Source organism: Tribolium castaneum, chromosome 4, assembly GCF_031307605.1.
Source record: "Tribolium castaneum strain GA2 chromosome 4, icTriCast1.1, whole genome shotgun sequence".
Taxonomy (NCBI): Eukaryota; Metazoa; Arthropoda; class Insecta; order Coleoptera; family Tenebrionidae; genus Tribolium; species Tribolium castaneum.
The window spans coordinates 15915491-15933666 of NC_087397.1; the positions used below are offsets into that span (position 1 = coordinate 15915491).

At 24.7% G+C, this 18176-nt stretch overlaps 1 long non-coding RNA gene across 1 annotated transcript; it reads right to left on the reverse strand.

The window, feature by feature from the left end:
- Nucleotides 1–13299: 13299 nt before the first annotated feature.
- On the reverse strand, nucleotides 13300–14361 carry LOC135265963 (uncharacterized). The gene is made up of 2 exons (XR_010333866.1): nucleotides 13808–14361; nucleotides 13300–13758 (listed from the first exon to the last, which is right to left on the reverse strand). It is a non-coding gene; the product is annotated as an uncharacterized LOC135265963 (long non-coding RNA).
- Between the last annotated feature and the right edge of the window lie 3815 nt (nucleotides 14362–18176).

Consider the following 18176-nt stretch of genomic DNA (forward strand, 5'->3'; position numbering starts at 1 on the left):
CACAGATGATCTCTTGCATAGAAATGAGAAAACGATCATATAACACACAAAATAAGCTTCATTTTTGCTTAGAAAACTAAGCTTACTTTTATTACTATTATTATTATTTTTATTATTATAATTATTATTATTAATATTACGCTCATGTAACACAAAATAAGCTTCATTTTTCCTATTAAAAGTATTATTATTTTTATTTCTTTTGTTACTATTACCATTATTATTATTATTATTATTATTATTATTAATATTAACTTTTGTATAGTAAATGTTTTTATACCAGTTTTAAAATGGGTTATTAATTTTAGACAATTTCTTGCCTAAAAACACATCACAGATGATTTCTTGCATAGTAATGAGAAAACGCTCATATAACACACAAAATAAACTTCATTTTTGCTTAGAAAACTAAGCTTACTTTTATTACTATTATTATTATTATTATTATTATTATTATTATTATTATTATTATTATTATTACTATTTTTATTATTATTATTATTATTATTATTATTATTATTATTATTATTATTATTATTACTATTATTTTTATTATTATTATTATTATTATTATTATTGTAATTATTATTATTATTAAAAACTTATATTAAACAGATAGAAAACGTCGTATTCTGACACAAAAAACGAATTACGTTATAGACTTGACGAGAACGGCGTATCTCGGACTCTTATAGGACTCTTATAGGGTCAAAAAGTATCAGTTTGGATTAAAACAAATTATTTTTGTTGACTCTCAGTCTGAATTGTTCATCAGTTCAAACAAAAACGGCTTATTTTAGACGATCTTTTGCTTTGAACAAGAAAACTTACATCGAACAGACTAAAAACGTATTAATCTGGCATAAAAGAGCAATTTATGTATCACTTTGGATAAAGGCAGCTAATCCTATTCGTTTCATTGCTTAAAATAGACAAAATTGTTGATAAATCTAACAAAAAGCCTGTATTCTAGCACCAAATACTAATTACATTATAGTTTCGACGAGAATAGCTTATTTGGAATGGTTCTATGCTTCCAAACGAGTAAATTTTTATTAAACAGATGCCAAACATCATGTTTTGTCCTATAAAGGCATTTTATATTGCAGTTTGTATTAAAACAAAATATTTTCGTTGATTCTTTGTTAGAAGCAGCAAACCTAACATTTAAGAATCTGAAAACTTTGTATTCGGACACAAACTACCGAATTTTGTATCAGTTTAGACAAAAATGGTTGATTTTCGACAATATTTTGCTTTGAACAAGAAAACTTTTATCAAACTAACTAAAATCGTCTTGTTTTAGCACAAAACAAAAGATTTGCTTTATAATCTTAACGAAAGCTGTTAATTTCAAACGGTTCTATGCTTTGAAACGAGTAAACTTTCACTGAACAGAGGAAAAACATCTTATTTCGCCTTTTAAAAACGATTCATGCCACAGTTTGGATAAAAACCAATTATTTTCGTTAATTCATTGTTACAAACAAGAAATCTTACATCAAAGTAACTGAAAACCCCTTATTCAGGCACAGAAATTCGAATTACGTTTCAGTCTGAACAAAAACTGCTTACTTTAGACGATCCTTTGTTTTGAATACAAAAACTTACATTAAAAAGATTAAAAACGTCTTATTCTGGCTGAAAACTGCAAATTATATATTACTCTAGATAAAAGCAATTTATCCTGATTACTCCTTTACTTAGAATAGAGTAAACTTGTATAAAACTTAATGAAAACTTTAAATTTCGTCTCAAAGAAATAAATTACGTTATAGTTTTGACCAGCACTGTTTATTTCAAACGATTTTATGATTCGAAACTAATGAACTTTTATGGGGCAGATGCAAAACCACATATTACCATATAAAGCGTTGTTTTAAAGCAAATTATTACCTTTTGCAACAAGAAATTTCACGTCAAAGAAACTGAAAACTTCGTATCCATGCACAAATATCGAATTACGTATCAGTTTAGGCAAATACAGATTATTTTAAACGATTTCTTGCTATAAACAAAAAAAATTTTATCAAACATATTGAAAACGTCTTATTCTCGAAAATAAGAGCATATTATGTATCAGCTTTAACAAAAGCGGATTACTCCGTTTGATTCTATGCTTAGAGTAGAGTAAACTACTATAAAACGTAATGAAAACTCTATATTCAGGCTCAAAAGAACAAATTACGTTATAGTTTTGACAAAAAAAAAACTATTTCGGACGATTACATACTTCGAAGTAAGCAAACTTTAATTGAACAAGTGCAAAAGCTAATACTTTGCTTTAAAATAACGATTTATGTGGTAATATGGTATTTTGCATCTGTCCTATAAAAGTTTACTCGTTTCGCTCCATTGAATCATTCGAAATAAATTATTTTGACACAACAACGAAAATAATTTGTTTTTGTTTAAACTGTAACATGTCGTTTTTATAAAACGAACTAAGACGTTTGGCATCTGTTTAGTGAAAGTTTTCTCGTTTGGGGGCATAAAATCGTTTGAAATTAACAGTTCTGGTCAAAACTATAACGTAGATTATTTCTTTGAGACGAAATTTAAAGTTTTCGTTAAGTTTTATACAAGTTTGCTCTATTCTAAGCAAAGGAGTAATCAGGATAAACTGCTTTTATTCAAAGTAATACATAATTTGCAGTTTTCAGCCAGAATAAGACGTTTTAATCTTTTTAATGTAAGTTTTTGTATTCAAAACAAAGGATCGTCTAAAGTAAGCAGTTTTTGTCCAGACTGAAACGTAATTCGAATTTCTGTGCCTGAATAAGGGGTTTTCAGTTACTTTGATGTAAGGTTTCTTGTTTGTAACAATGAATTAACGAAAATAATTGGTTTTCATTCTAACTGTGGCATGAATCGTTTTTAAAAGGCGAAATAAGATGTTTTTCCTCTGTTCAGTGAAAGTTTACTCGTTTCAAAGCATAGAACTGTTTGAAATTAACAGCTCTCGTTAAGACTATAACGCAGATCTTTTGTTTTGTGCTAAAATAAGACGTTTTTAGTCAGTTTGATATAAGTTTTCTTGTTCAAAGCAAAATATTGTCGAAAATCAACCGTTTTTGTCTAAACTGATACAAAATTCGGTGGTTTGTGTCCGAATACAAAGTTTTCAGATTCTTTAATGTTAGGTTTGCTGCTTCTAACAAAGAATCAACGAAAATATTTTGTTTTAATACAAACTGCAATATAAAATGTCTTTAAAGGACAAAACATGATGTTTGGCTTCGGTTTAATAAAAATTTACTCGTTTGGAAGCATAGAATCATTCCAAATAAGCTATTCTCGTCGAAACTATAATGTAATTAGTATTTTGTGCTAGAATACAGCGTTTTTGTTAGATTTATTAACAATTTTGTCTATTTTAAGCAATGAAACGAATAGGATTAGCTGCCTTTATCCAAAGTGATACATAAATTGCTCTTTTATGCCAGATTAATACGTTTTTAGTCTGTTCGATAAAAGTTTTCTTGTTCAAAGCAAAAGATCGTCTAAAATAAGCCGTTTTTGTTTGAACTGATAAACAATTCAGACTGAGAGTCAACAAAAATAATTTTTTTTAATCCAAACTGATACTTTTTGACCCTATAAGAGTCCTATAAGAGTCCGAGATACGCCGATCTCGTCAAGTCTATAACGTAATTCGTATTTTTGTATGAGAATACGACGTTTTCTGCCTGTTTAATATAATTTTTTAATAATAATAATAATAATAATGACAATAATAATAATAATAATAATAATAATAATAATAATAGTAATAGTAACAAAAGTAATAATAATATTAATACTTTTATTAAGGAAAAATGAAGCTTATTTTGTGTGTTACATGAGCGTTTTCTCATTTCTATGCAAAAGATCATGTGTGATCTGTGTTTTTAGGCAATCTAAGCCATTTTATAGTTTTTAGGCAAAAAATTGTCTAAAGTAAATCACTCATTTTAAAACTGGTATAAAAACATTTACTATACAAAAGTTGTAATCGGTTTTAATAATAATAATATTAATAATAATAATAAAAATAATAATAATAATAGTAATTATAATAATAAAAATAATAGTAATAATAATAATAATAATAATAAAAATAATAATAATAGTAGTAATAAAAGTAAGCTTAGTTTTCTAAGCAAAAATGAAGCTTATTTTGTGTTATATGAGCGTTTTCTCATTTCTATGCAAGAGATCATCTGTGATCTGTGTTTTTAGGCAAGAAATTGTCTAAAATTAATAACTCATTTTAAAACTGGTATAAAAACATTTACTATACAAAAGTTATAATCGGTTTTTAATAATAATAATATTAATAATAATAATAATAATAATAATAATAATAATAATAATAATAATAATAATAATAAAAATAATAGTAATAATAATAATAATAAAAATAATAATAATAGTAGTAATAAAAGTAAGCTTAGTTTTCTAAGCAAAAATGAAGCTTATTTTGTGTTATATGAGCGTTTTCTCATTTCTATGCAAGAGATCATCTGTGATCTGTGTTTTTAGGCAAGAAATTGTCTAAAATTAATAACTCATTTTAAAACTGGTATAAAAACATTTACTATACAAAAGTTATAATCGGTTTTTGATAATAATAATATTAATAATAATAATAATAATAATAATAATAATAATAATAATAATAATAATAATGACAATAATAATAATAATAATAATAATAATAATAATAATAATAATAATAGTAATAGTAACAAAAGTAATAATAATATTAATACTTTTATTAAGGAAAAATGAAGCTTATTTTGTGTGTTACATGAGCGTTTTCTCATTTCTATGCAAAAGATCATGTGTGATCTGTGTTTTTAGGCAATCTAAGCCATTTTATAGTTTTTAGGCAAAAAATTGTCTAAAGTAAATTACTCATTTTAAAACTGGTATAAAAACATTTACTATACAAAAGTTATAATCGGTTTTAATAATAATAATATTAATAATAATAATAATAATAATAATAATAATAGTAATTATAATATTAAAAATAATAGTAATAATAATAATAATAATGAAAATAATAATAATAGTAGTAATAAAAGTAAGCTTAGTTTTCTAAGCAAAAATTAAGCTTATTTTGTGTTATATGAGCGTTTTCTCATTTCTATGCAAGAGATCATCTGTGATCTGTGTTTTTAGGCAAGAAATTGTCTAAAATTAATAACTCATTTTAAAACTGGTATAAAAACATTTACTATACAAAAGTTATAATCGGTTTTTAATAATAATAATATTAATAATAATAATAATAATAATAATAATAATAATAATAATAATAGTAATAATAATAAAAATAATAGTAATAATAATAATAATAAAAATAATAATAATAGTAGTAATAAAAGTAAGCTTAGTTTTCTAAGCAAAAATGAAGCTTCTTTTGTGTTATATGAGCGTTTTCTCATTTCTATGCAAGAGATCATCTGTGATCTGTGTTTTTAGGCAAGAAATTGTCTAAAATTAATAACTCATTTTAAAACTGGTATAAAAACATTTACTATACAAAAGTTATATTCGGTTTTTAATAATAATAATATTAATAAAAATAATAATAATAATAATAATAATAATAATAATAATAATAATAATAATAATAATAATAATAATAATAGTAATAATAATAAAAATAATAATAATAATAATAATAATAATAAAAATAATAATGATAGTAGTAATAAAAGTAAGCTTAGTTTTCTAAGCAAAAATGAAGCTTATTTTGTGTTATATGAGCGTTTTCTCATTTCTATGCAAGAGATCATCTGTGATCTGTGTTTTTAGGCAAGAAATTGTCTAAAATTAATAACTCATTTTAAAACTGGTATAAAAACATTTACTATACAAAAGTTATAATCGGTTTTTAATAATAATAATATTAATAATAATAATAATAATAATAATAATAATAATAATAATAATAATAATAATAGTAATAATAATAATAAAAATAATAGTAATAATAATAAAAGTAATAATAATAGTAGTAATAAAAGTAAGCTTAGTTTTCTAAGCAAAAATGAAGCTTATTTTGTGTTAGATGAGCGTTTTCTCATTTCAATGCAAAAGATCAGGTGTGATCTGTGTTTTTAGGCAATCTAAGCCATTTTATAGTTTTTAAAATTTAACAAAAATTTGCTTTAAATTAAAATGTTTGAAAAACTGAAATTAAACTAAATTAACACTTTAGTAAAGGAAAAAGGAGACATAAAAGTCACTAAAGTCTTAGAGTTGTCTTTAGTCGTCATATTAATAACAATAACATTTATAATAACAATACTAGTAGTACTAAATTTGCTTATATGCAAGCGCTTAATTAAGGTAACAGTTTTTTGTTTTTTGCTTATATCTCGAAAACAGTTACTTCTATCAATTTTTAACTTTTCACCAAAATTAAAGGTGATAAAATTTCCTACAAAATAGTTATTTGCATTTTTCATGTAGAACTAACCATAAGCGAGATATAAGTTTGAAAATAATTAATAATTAAAAAAAAATGTGTTTTAACAGAAAATGTCTTGTGATTTAAAATACACTTAATTTATTGGGTCCAATACTTAATTAGAAGAAAAAGGAGGTGACAGTAAACGCTGCATTTTCATCTTCGTCTCAAACATTGAAAACTGAATTACATTTTTGTTCAGTAACAGTTACAGTTTTCTTATTGATTTTTTGCTTATATCTCGAAAACAGTTACTCCTATCAAATTTTATCTTTTTTCCTAAATTAAAGCTGATAAAATTTCCAACAAAATAGTTATTTACATTTTTCTTGTAGGACCAAGCATAAACGAGTTTTAGAGTTGGATATAAATAATATTTAACAAAAATTTGCTTTAAAATAAAATGCTTGAAAAACCGGAATTAAACTAAATAAATTGTGTCTAACACTTTAGTAGAGGAAAAAGGAGAAGACATAAAAGTCACTAAATGTTTCAGAGTCGTCTTTAGTCGTCATATTAATAACAATCACATTAATAATAATAATACTAATAGTACTAAATTTGCTTATATGCAAAGGCTTAATTAAGATAACAGTTTTTTGGTTTCTTGCTTATATCTCGAAAACAGTTACTCCTATCAATTTTTATCTCTTTTTCAAAATTAAAGCTGATAAAATTTACTACAAAATAGTTATTTGCATTTTTTTGTAGGACCAACCATAAGCGAGTTATAGAGTTGGATATAAATAATCTTTAACAAAAATTTGCTTTAAAATAAAATGTTTGAAAAACCGATATTAAACCAAATTAATTGGGTCTAACACTTTAGTAGAGGAAAAAGAAGAAGACATAAAAGTCACCAAAGTCTTCAGAGTTGTTTTTAGTACTAAATTTGCTTATATGCAAACGCTTAATTAAGGTAACAGTTTTTTGGTTTCTTGCTTATATCTCGAAAACAGTTACTCCTATTAATTTTTATCTTTTTACTAAAATTAAAGCTGATAAAATTTCCTACAAAATAGTAATTTGCATTTTTCATGTAGGACTAAACATAAGCGAGATGTAAGTTTGAAAATAATTAATATTTAAAAAAAAAAGTGCTTTAACAGAAAATGTCTTGTGATTTAAAATACACTTAATTTAATGGGTCCAATACTTTATTAGAAGAAAAAGGAGGTGACATAAAAGTCACTGAAGTCTTCAGAGTCGATTTTAAATTCTGCATTTTCGTCTTTGTCTCAAACATTGAAAACTGAATTACATTTTTGTTCAGTAACAGTTACAGTTTACTTATTGGTTTTTTGCTTATATCTCGAAAACAGTTACTCCTATCAATTTTTATCTCTTTTTCAAAATTAAAGCTGATAAAATTTCCTACAAAATAGTTATTTGCATTTTTCTTGTAGGACCAACCATAAGCGCGTTATAGAGTTGGATATAAATAATCTTTAACAAAAATTTGCTTTAAAATAAAATGTTTGAAAAACCGAAATTAAACTAAATTAATTAAGACTAACACTTTAGTAGAGGAAAAAGGAGAAGACATAAAAGTCACCAAAGTCTTGAGAGTCGTTTTTAGTCGTCATATTAATAACAATAACATTAATAATAATAATACTAATATTACTAAATTTGCTTATATGCAAGCGCTTAATTAAGGTAACAGTTTCTTGCTTATATTTCGAAAACAGTTACTCCTATCAATTTTTATCTTTTTACTAAAATTAAAGCTAATAAAATATCTTACAAAATAGTTATTTGCATTTTTCTTGTAGGATCAAGCATAAACGAGTTATAGAGTTGGATATAAATAATATTTAACAAAAATTTGCTTTAAAATAAAATGCTTGAAAAACCGGAATTAAACTAAATTAATTGTGTCTAACACTTTAGTAGAGGAAAAAGGAAAAGACATAAAAGTCACTAAATGTTTCAGAGCCGTATTTTAGTCGTCATATTAATAACAATAACATTAATAATAATAATACTAGTAGTACTAAATTTGCTTAAATGCAAACGCTTAATTAAGGTAACAGTTTTTTGGTTTCTTGCTTATATCTCGAAAACAGTTACTTCTATCAATTTTTATCTCTTTTTCAAAATTAAAGCTGATAAAATTTCCTACAAAATAGTTATTTGCATTTTTTTGTAGGACCAACCATAAGCAAGTTATAGAGTTGGATATAAATAATCTTTAACAAAAATTTGCTTTAAAATAAAATGTTTGAAAAACCGATATTAAACCCAATTAATTGGGTCTAACACTTTAGTAGAGGAAAAAGAAGAAGACATAAAAGTCACCAAAGTCTTCAGAGTTGTTTTTAGTACTAAATTTGCTTATATGCAAGCGCTTAATTAAGGTAACAGTTTTTTGGTTTCTTGCTTATATCTCGAAAACAGTTACTCCTATTAATTTTTATTTTTTTACTAAAATTAAAGCTGATAAAATTTCCTACAAAATAGTAATTTGCATTTTTCATGTAGGACTAACCATAAGCGAGATGTAAATTTGAAAATAATTAATATTTAAAAAAAAAGTACTTTAACAGAAAATGTCTTGTGATTTAAAATACACTTAATTTAATGGGTCCAATACTTTATTAGAAGAAAAAGGAGGTGACCTAAAAGTCACTGAAGTCTTCAGAGTCGATTTTAAATGCTGCATTTTCGTCTTTGTCTCAAACATTGAAAACTGAATTACATTTTTGTTCAGTAACAGTTACAGTTTTCTTATTGGTTTTTTGCTTATATCTCGAAAACAGTTACTCCTATCAATTTTTATCTTTTTTTCAAAATTCAAGCTGATAAAATTTCCTACAAAATAGTTATTTGCATTTTTCTTGTAGGACCAACCATAAGCGCGTTATAGAGTTGGATATAAATAATCTTTAACAAAAATTTGCTTTAAAATAAAATGTTTGAAAAACCGAAATTAAACTAAATTAATTAAGACTAACACTTTAGTAGAGGAAAAAGAAAAAGACATAAAAGTCACCAAAGTCTTGAGAGTCGTTTTTAGTCGTCATATTAATAACAATAACATTAATAATAATAATACTAATATTACTAAATTTGCTTATATGCAAACGCTTAATTAAGGTAACAGTTTCTTGCTTATATTTCGAAAACAGTTACTCCTATCAATTTTTATCTTTTTACTAAAATTAAAGCTGATAAAATTTCCTACAAAATAGTTATTTGCATTTTTCTTGTAGGACCAAGCATAAACGAGTTATAGAGTTGGATATAAATAATATTTAACAAAAATTTGCTTTAAAATAAAATGCTTGAAAAACCGGAATTAAACTAAATTAATTGTGTCTAACACTTTAGTAGAGGAAAAAGGAGAAGACATAAAAGTCACTAAATGTTTCAGAGTCGTCTTTAGTCGTCATATTAATAACAATAACATTAATAATAATAATACTAATAGTACTAAATTTGCTTAAATGCAAACGCTTAATTAAGGTAACAGTTTTTTGGTTTCTTGCTTATATCTCGAAAACAGTTACTTCTATCAATGTTTACCTCTTTTTCAAAATTAAAGCTGATAAAATTTCCTACAAAATAATTATTTGCATTTTTTTGTAGGACCAACCATAAGCGAGTTATAGAGTTGGATATAAATAATCTTTAACAAAAATTTGCTTTAAAATAAAATGTTTGAAAAACCGAAATTAAACTAAATTAATTAAGACTAACACTTTAGTAGAGGAAAAAGGAGAAGACATAAAAGTCACCAAAGTCTTGAGAGTCGTTTTTAGTCGTCATATTAATAACAATAACATTAATAATAATAATACTAATATTACTAAATTTGCTTATATGCAAGCGCTTAATTAAGGTAACAGTTTTTTGGTTTCTTGCTTATATTTCGAAAACAGTTACTCCTAGCAATTTTTATCTTTTTACTAAAATTAAAGCTGATAAAATTTCCTACAAAATAGTTATTTGCATTTTTTATGTAGGACTAACCATAAGCGAGATATAAGTTTGAAAATAATTAATATTTAAAAAAAAAGTGCTTTAACAGAAAATGTCTTGTGATTTAAAATACACTTAATTTATTGGGTCCAATACTTTATTAGAAGAAAAAGGAGGTGACATAAAAGTCACTGAAGTCTTCAGAGTCGTTTTTAAATGATGCATTTTTGTCTTCGTCTCAAACATTGAAAACTGAATTACATTTTTGTTTAGTAACTGTAACAGTTTTCACTTTGGTTTTTTGCTTATATCTCGAAAACAATTACTCCTATCAATTTTTATCTTTCTTTCAAAATTAAAGCTGATAAAATTTCCTACAAAATAGTTATGTGCATTTCTTTTGTAAGACCAACCATAAGCGAGTTATAGAGTTGGATATAAATAATCTTTAACAAAAATTTGCTTTAAAATAAAATGTTTAAAAAACATAAATTAAACTAAATTAATTGAGTCTAACACTTTAGTATAGGAAAAAGGAGAAAACATAAAAGTCACCAAAGTCTTCAGAGTCGTTTTTGGTCGTCATATTAATAACAATAACATTAATAATAATAATACTAATAGTACTAAATTTGCTTATATGCAAGCGTTTTATTAAGGTAACAGTTTTTTGGTTTCTTGCTTATATCTCGAAAACAGTTACTCCTATCAATTTTTATCTTTTTACTAAAATTAAAGCCTATAAAATTTCCTACAAAATAGTCATTTGCATTTTTCTTGCAGGACCAAGTATAAGCGAGTTATAAAGATGGATATAAATAATATTTAACAAAAATTTGCTTTAAAATAAAATGTTTGATATACTGAAATTAAACTAAATTAATTGTGTCTAACACTTTAGTAGAGGAAAAAGGAGAAGACATAAAAGTCACTAAATGTTTCAGAGTTGTCTTTAGTCGTCATATTAATAACAATAACATTAATAATAATAATACTAGTAGTACCAAATTTGCTTATATGCAAACGTTTAATTAAGGTAACAGTTTTTTGGTTTCTTGCTTATATCTCGAAAACAGTTACTCCTGTCAATTTTTATCTTTTTTTCAAAATTAAAGCTGATAAAATTTCCTACAAACTAGTTATTTACATTTTTTTGTAGGACCAACCATAAGCGAGTTATAGAGTTGGATATAAATAATCTTTAACAAAAATTTGCTTATAATAAAATGTTTGAAAAACCGATATTAAACTAAATTAATTGGGTCTAACACTTTAGTATAGGAAAAAGGAGAAAATATAAAAGTCACCAAAGTCTTTAGAGTTGTTTTTAATACTAAATTTGCTTATATGCAAGCGCTTAATTAAGGTAACAGTTTTTTGGTTTCTTGCTTATATCTCGAAAACAGTTACTCCTATCAATTTTTATCTTTTTACTAAAATTAAAGCTGATAAAATTTCCTACAAAATAGTAATTTGCATTTTTTATGTAGGACTAACCATAAGCAAAAAATAAGTTTGATAATAATTAATATTTAAAAAAAAAGTGCTTTAACAGAAAATGTCTTGTGATTTAAAATACACTTAATTTAATGGGTCCAATACTTTATTAGAAGAAAAAGGAGGTGACATAAAAGTCACTGAAGTCTTCAGAGTCGATTTTAAATGCTGCATTTTCGTCTTCGTCTCAAAAATTGAAAACTGAATTACATTTTTGTTCAGTAGCAGTTACAGTTTTCTTATTGGTTTTTTGCTTATATCTCGAAAACAGTTACTTATATTAATTTTTATCTTTTTTTTAGGATTAAATCTGATAAAATTTCCTACAAAATAGCTACTTGCATTTTTCTTGTAGGACCAACCATAAGCGAGTTATAAAGTTGGATATAAATAATATTTAACAAAAATTTGCTTTAAAATAAAATGTTTGAAAAACTGAAATTAAACTAATTTAATTGTGTCGAACACTTTAGTAGAGGAAAAAGAAAAAGACATAGAAGTCACTAAAGGTTTCAGAGTCGTCTTTAGTCGTCATATTAAAAACAATAACATTAATAATAATAATACTAATAGTACTAAATTTGCTTATATGCACACGCTTAATTAAGGTAACAGTTTTTTGGTTTCTTGCTTATATCTCGAAAACAGTTACTCCTATCAATTTTTATCTTTTTGATAAAATTAAAGCTGATAAAATTTCCTACAAAACAGTTATTTGCATTTTTCATGTAGGACTAACCATAAGCGAGATATAAGTTTGAAAGTAATTAATATTTAAAAAAAAGTGCTTTAACAGAAAATGTCTTGTGATTAAAATACACTTAATTTAATGGGTCCAATACTTTATTAGAAGAAAAAGGAGGTGACATAAAAGTCACCAAAGTCTTGAGAGTGGTTTTTAGTCGTCATATATATATGCAAGCGCCTAATTAAGGTAACAGTTTTTTGGTTTCTTGCTTATATCTCGAAAACAGTTACTCTTATCAATTTTTATCTTTTTTTTTCAAAATTAAAGTTGATAAAATTTCCTACAAAATAGTTATTTGCATTTTTCTCGTAGGACCAACCATAAGCGAGTTATGGAGTTGGATATAAATAATCTTTAACAAAAATTTGCTTTAAAATAAAATGTTTGAAAAACCGAAATTAAACTAAATTAATTAAGACTAACACTTTAGTGGAGGAAAAAGGAGAAGACATAAAAGTCACCAAAGTCTTGAGAGTCGTTTTTAGTCGTCATATTAATAACAATAACATTAATAATAATAATATCAAGCGTTCATTTAAAAAAAAACTCTAGAGTGCTTTGAAATTAAAAAACAATTGTTTTGTATGTCTATGATTAATTCGTGCACTTACTTGTCAAATTGAAAGATTTCATAACCTTACTTTTTGACAATTAAAAAATAACACATTTTCGTAAAAATATTTATTTATTAACTATAAAAACTGTTGGAAATGTCTTCCTTGTTGCTCAACACACATAACACAACGCCTTCGAACACTGTTTAACCCATTAGTCAGTTCAAGTGGATTTTCGTTAATTTCATTAATTTTCTGTTGAATGCGTCGTCTTAATTCATCAATAGTTGGAATTGGTGTAACAAAAATTGAATTTTTAATGCGTGCCAAAGATAAAAGTCGCAAGGCGTTAAATCACATGATCTTGGGGGATAATCATTTGCTGTATTCCTGCTAATTATTCTGTCATCAAAAAACGTTCTCAGAAAGTCTGAAGTTTCTGCTGTGCACTGCGCTGTTGCACCATCTTGTTGAAACAAACCATCTCGTAATTCTTCATCGTGAAGTTCTTCGATAAAAGGCGTAAGAATTTCTTCGCGATAACGTACTGCAGTTAGTGTTCCTGAAAACTACATCAAACTGTAGTTTTAACTCTAACATTACGAAAGAACACTCAACCTTGAAACAAAATTGGACCGACAATTCTTCTTTTGCTGATAGCCGCCCAAACACCTATTTTTCTGGATGAAGAGGTTCTTCCACAGCTTCATGAAAATGTTCTGTTGTACGCGAGGTGGACGCAGTTCCACGAGACAAGCTCACATTTCAGTGAAAAGGGTTTTTAAATTCTTCATAGACGATAACCTCAGGAAAAGCTTCTCGAAATTCCTCCAGGCACGGTTGAATTGAATATTTCCAAACACCGTTCACTTTCTCTCCATTTCGGAAATAACTTTCCAACAAAAAGGCTTTTTGTTCACTGGTATACACCATGATTACAAATCAAGAAAACACGAAATTTAGTATTGAAAAATACTGTTTTTTTATTCGGTTTATTCGGTTTATGTTCGGAAAACAGAAACAACAACCACAGAAAATCACACAAAAACCAAGCTCGTTTTGGTAGAAACTGGCGGGAACGAAAAAATGTCAGGTTCTGGTTTAATAGGCAACCAACAATACAATGCCAAATTTGTACCATAGGCACTAGCTAAGAAATACGTAAAAAATTCAACGCATGCTGCGAGTTTTTTTTTAATGAACGCCTGATACTAATAGTACTAAATTTGCTTATATGCAAGCGCTTAATTAAGGTAACAGTTTCTTGCTTATATCTCGAAAACAGTTACTTCTATCAATTTTTATCTTATTACTAAAATTAAAGCTGATAAAATTTCCTACAAAATAGTTATTTGCATTTTTCATGTAGGACTAACCATAAGCGAGATATAACTTTAAAAATTATTAATATTTAAAAAAAAAGTGCTTTAACAGAAAAAGTCTTGTGATTTAAAATACACTTAATTTATTAGGTTTAATACTTTATTAGAAGAAAAAGGTGGTGACACATAAGTCACTGAAGTCTTCAGAGTCGATTTAAATGCTGCATTTTTGTCATCGTCTCAAACATTGAAAACTGAATTACATTTTTGTTCAGTAACTGTAACAGTTTTCACTTTGGTTTTTTGCTTATATCTCGAAAACAATTACTCCTATCAATTTTTATCTTTCTACCAAAATTAAAGCTGATAAAATTTCCTACAAATTAGTTATTTGCATTTTTCTTGTAGGACCAACCATAAGCGAGTTATAGAGTTGGATATAAATAATCTTTAACAAAAATTTGCTTTAAAATAAAATGTTTGAAAAACCGATATTAAACTAAATTAATTGTGTCTAACACTTTAGTAGAGGAAAATGGAGAAGACATAAAAGTCACCAAAGTCTTTAGAGTTGTTTTTAGTACTAAATTTGCTTATATGCAAGCGCTTAATTAAGGTAACAGTTTTTTGGTTTCTTGCTTATATCTCGAAAACAGTTACTCCTATCAATTTTTATCTTTTTACTAAAATTTTTACTAAAATTAAAGTGACAGTAAATGCTGCATTTTCGTCTTCGTCTCAAACATTGAAAACTGTATTACATTTAAGACTTTGATGACTTTTATGTCTCCTCCTTTTTCCTCTACTAAAGTGTTAGACACGATTAATTTTGTTTAATTTCAGTTTTTCAAACATTTTATTTTAAAGCAATTTTTTGTTAAATATTAAAAACTATAAAATGGCTTAGATTGCCTAAAAACACAGATCACACATGATCTTTCGCATAGAAATGAGAAAACGCTCATGTAACACACAAAATAAGCTCTATTTTTCCTTATTAAAAGTATTATTATTATTATTACTTTTGTTTCTATTACTATTATTATTATTATTATTATTGTTAATATTATTATTATTATTATTTATATTATTATTATTATTAACTTTTGTATAGTAGAAACACAGATCACAGATGATCTCTTGCATAGAAATGAGAAAACGCTCATATAACACAAAATAAGCTTCATTTTTGCTTAGAAAACTAAGCTTACTTTTATTACAATTATTATTATTTTTATTATTAATATTATTATTATTATTATTATTATTATTATTATTATTATTATTATTATTATTAATATTATTATTGTTATTATTATTGTTATTATTATTGGTAATTTTATTATTATTATTATTATTAAGAACCGATTATAACTTTTGTATAGTAAATGTTTTTATACCAGTTTTAAAATGAGTTATTAATTTTAGACTATTTCTTGCCTAAAAACACAGATCACAGATGATTTCTTGCATAGAAATGAGAAAACACTCATATAACACACAAAATAAGCTTCATTTTTGCTTAGAAAACTAAGCTTACTTTTATTACTATTATTATTATTTTTATTATTATTATTGTTATTATTATTATTATTATTATTATTATTATTATTATTATTATTAATATTATTATTATTATTATTATTAGTATTATTAAAAACCGATTATAACTTTTGTATAGTATTGTTTTCATACCAGTTTTAAAATGAGTGATTAATTTTAGCCAATTTCTTGCCTAAAAACTATAAAATGGCTTAGATTGCCTACAAACACAGATCACACATTATCTTTTGCATAGAAATGAGAAAACGCTCATATAACACAATATAAGCTTCATTTTTGTTTAGAAAACTAAGCTTACTTTTATTACTACTATTATTATTTTTATTATTATTATTATTATTATAATTGGTATTATTAAAAACCGATTATAACTTTTGTATAGTAAATGTTTTTATACCAGTTTTAAAATGAGTTATTAATTTTAGACAATTTCTTGCCTAAAAACACAGATCACAGATGATTTCTTGCATAGAAATGAGAAAACATTCATATAACACACAAAATAAGCTTCATTTTTGCTTAGAAAACTAAGCTTACTTTTATTATTATCATTATTATTATTATTACTATTTTTTTTATTATTATTATAACTAATATTATTATTATTATTATTATTATTATTATTATTATTATTATTATTATTATTATTATTATTATTATTATTATTATTATTATTATTATTATTATTATTATTTTTATTATTAATATTATTATTATTAAAAACCGATTTTAACTTTTGTATAGTAAATGTTTTTATACCAGTTTTAAAATGAGTTATTAATTTTAGACAATTTCTTGCCTAAAAACACAGATCACAGATGATCTCCTGCATAGAAATGAGAAAACGCTCAGATAACACAAAATAAGCTTCATTTTTGCTTAGAAAAACTAAGCTTTAATTTAGAAAGAAATTCATTATTATAAGTATTATTATCATTATTATTATTATTATTATTAACTTTTGTATAGTAAATGTTTTTATACCAGTTTTAAAATGAGTGATTTATTTTAGACCATTTCTTGCCTAAAAACTATAAAATTGCTTAGATTGCCGAAAAACACAGATCACACATGATCTTTTGCATAGAAATGAGAAAACGCTCATGTAACACACAAAATAAGCTTCATTTTTCCTTATTAAAAGTATTATTATTATTATTATTACTATTATTATTATTATTATTATTATTATTATTATTATTATTATTATTATTATTATTATTATTATTAACTTTTGTGTAGTAAATGTTTTTATACCAGTTTTAAAATGAGTTAATAATTTTAGACAATTTCTTGCCTAAAAACACAGATCACAGATGATTTCTTGCATAGAAATGAGAAAACGCTCATATAACACACAAAATAAGCTTTATTTTTGCTTAGAAAACTAAGCTTACTTTTATTACTATTATTAATTTTATTATTATTATTATTATTATTATTATTATTATTATTATTATTATTATTATTATTATTATTATTGTTATTATAATTATTATTATTATTATTATTAAAAAATTATATTAAACAGACAGAATACGTCGTATTCTGACACAAAAAAACGAATTACGTTATAGACTTGACGAGAACGGCGTATCTCGGACTCTTATAGGACTCTTATAGGGTCAAAAAGTATCAGTTTGGATTAAAACAAATTATTTTTGTTGACTCTCAGTCTGAATTGTTCATCAGTTCAAACAAAAACGACTTGTTTTAGACGATCTTTTGCTTTGAACAAGAAAACTTACATCGAACAGACTAAAAACGTATTAATCTGGCATTCATTAGTTTCGAATCATAAAATCGTTTGAAATAAACAGTGCTGGTCGAAACTATAACGTAAATTATTTCTTTGAGACGAAATTTAAAGTTTTCATTAAGTTTTATACAAGTTTACTCTATTCTAAGTAAAGGAGTAATCAGGATAAATTGCTCTTATCTAAAGTAATATATAATTTGCAGTTTTCAGCCAGAATAAGACGTTTTTAATCTTTTTAATGTAAGTTTTTGTATTCAAAACAAAGGATCGTCTAAAGTAAGTAGTTTTTGTCCAGACTGAAACGTAATTGAACTTTTATGGGGCAGATGCAAAACCACATATT